The following is a 6000-nucleotide window of genomic DNA, read 5'->3' on the forward strand; positions in this document are numbered from 1 at the left end:
GAGCGTCTGCTCTAGAGTCACGAAGTAAGGAGTTGATCCTTATGTCGCGGGTTCGAATCCCTCTGTGGGACGTGGAGACCGGTCCTTTGTATGAGACCGTATAAACCGAGGTCCCGTGTTGCAGTAGGTGCTGGTACGAAAAAGATCCCTCACTGCTCAATGGCCGTAAGTGCCGAGTATAGGACAAAATTTGCAGCTCTCCACCGGCAAATGGTGGCGTCACCATATGAGTGAAAAATTTTCGAGAGGGACGTTAAACAACATACAATCAAGCAAATAATCATCTTTTCACGTATAAGTTTTTGGACAAATTCTGCTTCATATAAATATTAAAAAGGTCTGCTAATAACGGGCGCAATTGGTATCCTTGGGAATTCCAATAGATTGGTGGAAGACCTGGTCCCCAAAAACCATATCGAGATTGTCAATTGTCAATATTGCCCTATAGTAAATTATATTAACTGTAGTATTTTTTGTAAGGGTTGTGTCTTTTTATATACAGAAACATGATGTCTTAAAAAAAAGCTTATTTCAGCAATTTTTGATTTTTGTTTTAATGAGTGTATATAGACGGTCATCGAACAATACGCAATACATACAATCAACCACCTTTTCAACGTAAAATAATGACACAAAATGTATTAAACTTAGATCATTACGTTTTGTGTTATTACATTTTGCGTCAAGATCAAGGCAGAATGTAATCGCGCAAAAAGTAAAAACAGTCATTTTAGATTAATAATATTTTGCATTTATAGATTTTGCGCCATATTCTGTTGTGTGTAACAATTTCGTTTTCGGGCAATATCTACAAAAGTCTTTGAGCTTTTCAAAGAAAATTACATTTCAACTCCTTCATGCCTTAAAACCAAAACCTTATTAAAGTCAAAAAATCAAAAGTCAAGGTTAAATTTCATACATTACAAACAACTTTTTTTTTCAAAGTATAGCATTTGTTTTCCTTGAGCTTTCTTCAATAAAATTTAATATAACAATTCCCAATGACTTAAAGAAAACCCCTATCGATTTGGAGGTCAAAAGTTAGAGGTTAAGATAATAACTTAAAACAATTTGTTTGTGTACAACACTTTTGTTTTCATGCTATATTAGGAAAAATGACCTTTTGTAATATGATTATATACATCACAAATTCTTATGGCCGAAAGGAGACCCATTTGATTTTGAGGTCTAAAGGTCAAAGGCCATATATTCATCAATTGAAGTAACATTTTCAAGATGATACAATGTAACCATAAGTTTGAATCTCTTCAATAAAATTTCGTATCACAACTCCCTATCGCATGAAGAAGGATCAAAGATCAAGTTCATGCAGCATACATTCTGTCTGTGTAACACTTTTTTTCCAAACAATATCTTAAAAGTAGCCTCTGAGATTTTGCAATGATGTTTTACTTCACAACTCCCCATAGCCTTAAAAAACATATTGATTTTGAGGTCAAAGTGTCAAAGGTATGGTAAGAAATATAAACTGTATACAGGAAAATTTTCGCCTTCGTTTTATTTTCGCCCCTTTGGCCCTACACACAAGTGGGCGAAATTAAGACGGGGCGAATTCAAAAAAGACGGTATAACATCTTAAATGGAACTGTGACTGGGCGATTTAAAACGGGGCAAAATTACTTGCAAGTGTGAAAGGGCGAAAATAAGACTGGGCGAATATAACTCTGTATACAGTATTGCATCTATAAATTAAAAAAAAAGTTTTTCAATAAGCTTTTGGAATGTCACATTTGGTCATGAATTTCCTTAATGTAATTATACTTTTTTTTTATTTGACAATGTACCAATTTTCAGAATTCAACTCATTTTATAATTCTCGCCAGGTCTCAACAACTTTCACATTGGGAAAGTACTGGGCAGCTTTAGGTTTCCCGAGGTTTTTATGGTTTAGGGAACCTAAGGAATTGAAGCGTAATAGCTGTATCAAGTGTAATTGTAAATTGTTTTCCAGAATTCTATAACTGCAACCTATCAGTGAAAATCTACATTACTTGGGTCTAAATTTGAGAAAATCAATTTTGACATCCACAAGCAGAATATTAAAAACACAGAATATATAAAATATATAGACCTATCAATAACTTACTTAAATTTTCATGGTTTTTAATTTGGACCAATATGCAGGATCATTTTTTGGGTAATTTCATGAAGCAGATTTGTATTCAAAACCTCCTACGGCATAAAAAAGGAATTCTTCCTTTGGCTTTTAATTCGACATTTTGAATAATTGATATTGTTTTGTCAATTAACAATATTTATTTTCATTCACAAACTGAGTCAATATGTCCAATGGAATTCGAAAAAAAAAAAAAAAAGATAAGGCAAAGTATGAAACATCATTACTTTCAAATTTTGATGTTTTACCAGAGGAAGACATCCATGGCAAAGAATTAAGTATCTTTATGATAAAAGTGATGACAAACTTTTCTATCATCAATTTCCTTTGTTTATTTATTAGTACACCTTTATCACCTGCACATGGGTTAGAAGTTTCCTTGTTGATTCGATTCGAAAGAGCATGTTCTACCTATGAGTCACTAAGAATCTAAATAATATTTAATGCGTTTTCAATTTACCAAGTGATATGTTAACAGTATAACTATTATAGTAAAGTTTTGAAATTAAGCAGTTTCAATTTTTCAGAAATTTACAGGGCCAAAAGGGCCTTAAGTAAACCTTGTTCTTTGTAAACCGAGGCAGATCACTGACAAATAAATTGATGAATGATAGATATCAATAGTTTTATTTTAAGTCAATATTTCGCAAAATCTATGGTCGATCCAATGACCTTGTTTGTAAATAGAATCCGTCGTAAAGTTGAGTATTGACTAAAATTGTTAGGTAATTATTCTACACAATGCAGTGTTTTTTGATTTCCCTATTTGTCCAAATTTACAAAGGCACACACAGCGGATGGGTTCGGTCGACAGAGGATTCTCATTTTTCAATGGTACCTGAGCTCAGCTCTGATGTTTTCCTAGGTTCGCATTTGCATTGTTAAATTTTACTTAAAAGCATGACTATTATTCGTAGTCTTCACATTTTAAAATTTGAAAGTATCATTTGTATTTTTTCTTTATTTCAAATTTCATAAAACATATCGCCAAAATAGGAAAGGGGTCAAAATTGTTGGTACCCATGGGAAGTTCTTGTCACAAAAAATATACTTGTATAATATGAAAGCCGTAGCTCCAACACTTCAAAACAAAGCCAAGTTAAAGTATTTAAAAGTTGTAGTTTGTTTGAATGTTACTGTCGCAGTCTGAAACAGTAGAGAAATGTAAAAAAAAAAAAAAAAAAAAAAAAAAAAAAAAAAAAAAGTCCTAATTCTAAAAATATCAATGTTATATTTCTATATTCAGATTTCGATATTACTCTTTTTACATGTCATACAAATACTGAAGATAAGAGTATTTTGATCTCTCTCTCTCTCTCTCTCTCTCAATGAATGTGTCCATTAGAGAGATATAGTGTGTTTGGAGGATGCAAAAACTATACACCGTTAAAGTACGACTTGTGATAAAGACCAACAACATGTGTGACAAAAGATATAAATAATAGTGATATAATTTGTTTTACATTTTTTTACATATTCAAGGTAGACCAAGACCACTGGATGGACAGTCGGATCTTATTATTGGGATAAGTACAGCTGAAGGACTCGACATATCTGCAAAGTTCACTGGATATCCTCTCCCATTGCTATCATGGACATTTAAAAAGAATTTAACGGCTGATTATGAAACACTGTCTGGTAAATACCAAATATCTACAGTGCCAATCAATGCCTCAACAATACAGACAATTTTAACTAAGGAATCTCTGAATCAAGACGATTATACTCAGTTACAGCCATCACTCCCGGAAAACCCTCTCAAATGTCCATCATCACTTACCAAGTCATTCCAGAGAGTAAGTATGTGTACGCCAGTGAAGTATAGTTGAGTTATATTGATTTACTACCAGCAAGAAATCCAGGTCATTTTGTAAAGCTTTAGTCTTTTTTCGCTATAAAAGCATACGCTTAAAGTTTAATAAAACTCGTGTCACAGCGTGAATATTGAGCAATTGATGCTTATAGGGACAGGGTAGGGGTTTACATTGTAAGTCACATGATTCGAAAGACAAAATAAACATGCTGCTTGGAATCAGTTGAAATATTGCTTAAATGTGCATATTTTTTGGACGTAAACATTCAATAGCAAGCTGAGATGGTTCTCGTGTCTTATCACTGATTGTAATCTGTAAATTGTAACAAGAAATAAAGTTGTTTATTTATGAACTTACCCGTTTGTGCCAAACGTGTAGATGGGGTTTTACACGTTGTAGACTTGTAACTACGCGTCATGAATCCATGTCATGACGTCAAAGAACACAGCAATTGATGACGTCACCCGTACAAGTTCGTCTCATGACCTGTAACTAAACCTCTCTACTTTCCATTTTCAAAGTGATAATGACTTCAAGGAGTCATAACCTTTATGCCATTTAATGCATAATGACTTAAGGGATAATATTATTGCGTGGACCCGAGGTCCATGCAGAAAATATATAAGTTAAACCGGATGCCCTGGGCTTACGTCAGGCTACGCATGCACGAGAATGCTAGAGAGAGACAACTTGCCCTTAGAACAATTTGCCCTTTTTCCGAATTAAATTATGCCAATCATTGGCAAACCTCGCTCTAAAATCTGCACATTGTATTAATGTATTCTTTGGCGTAACCAAGATCCGAATTTCTCTTTTATACATATATCCCTATATACAAACTAAATTCTATGGTACAGGCATTCTAAATAATTAGGAAGAACTTAATATAAAGATAGCTTAACAGCTTGAGTTCACATGTTGAATTAAAAAAAAAATCTACTACTAGGTTTTAAAAGATAGTCTTTACCATGTTTACTGGCATGAGTTTTGTGCATCAAAGTTCGCAATATAATTTGATAGACAGCAATCCAAATAAAGCTTGATAAAGGCCTGTAGCAAGCAACGTTTTTCCATGTGTGGGAGAGGGAGAAACATCAAATCTGCGTACTACAGATCTGTGCTACACGTGTACCATCTATCTTTCCAATGATAGCATCTTAGGTATAAATCTAGAACAGTTGTCAAGTCCCAGCCGTTATGGGTTACATGTATCGAAATAGGCCGATTTTTTTTTTTTTAAGTGAAAAACTATAAACCAATCGGGGAAAAAATTTAACAATTTTACTATTAAAGTACTATTACTTAAAGTAGACAGATCATTGTAGAAAATGTTAACGAAAGGTTAACCTGTGCTACCCATGAACTCGTCCATGGATGCATTGACGGTCGTTGTAACAAGAATAAATAGGGGTTACCCCATATCCAAGATATTCGACTTTTAATTTACTCGAATTTTCACAAGGAAAAAAAAAACTGCACATGTAATGAAATTGGTGTATAGCAAATACGTTATACACGTAATACCGTAGCAAATACTGTCACCAGTCTAAGCTTCACTAGCAAACAGTGCACACACCTGTGCTTGAACAACCAGATAGCCAAGGTCTACACACTTGCGATGAGATTGTCAATCGCATCTTCTCCGATCTTTCTGGCGAGCTCGTGAAAAAACGTTTTTTAGCCGAGAAGTTACGATTGCAGGTGTTGTATATTAACCATTCGAACTTCTTTTTGTGCTTTTAAATTAATCGAGTTCAGCGATCGCTTTAGGTAACTCCAGACCCTCTAGTGCTCCAGTACAGGTTCAAATGCAGCAGTTTTCGAAAAGGGGGGGGGGGGTTCTAGGTCACACCACAGGCACTTAAATTCAAGCCCGTAACAACAGTTTTTAAAGGGTGTAACTTCCAAAAAGAGTTGAAAAGCAAAAACTTTTTTTTCGGGGGGGGGGGGTTCGTTTTACTTTTCGGTACATTTTGATTCCTTTTAAATGTTTGATTTTCCGTATTTTGAACCTCCTCGCAACAAAAAGTGCGGGGGAGCTTCCAATGC

This window comes from Saccostrea echinata, unplaced genomic scaffold (assembly GCF_033153115.1).
Source record: "Saccostrea echinata isolate AGI-Se365-2 ecotype Australia unplaced genomic scaffold, CSIRO_AGI_Sech_v1 ptg000048l, whole genome shotgun sequence".
NCBI classification, from domain to species: domain Eukaryota; kingdom Metazoa; phylum Mollusca; class Bivalvia; order Ostreida; family Ostreidae; genus Saccostrea; species Saccostrea echinata.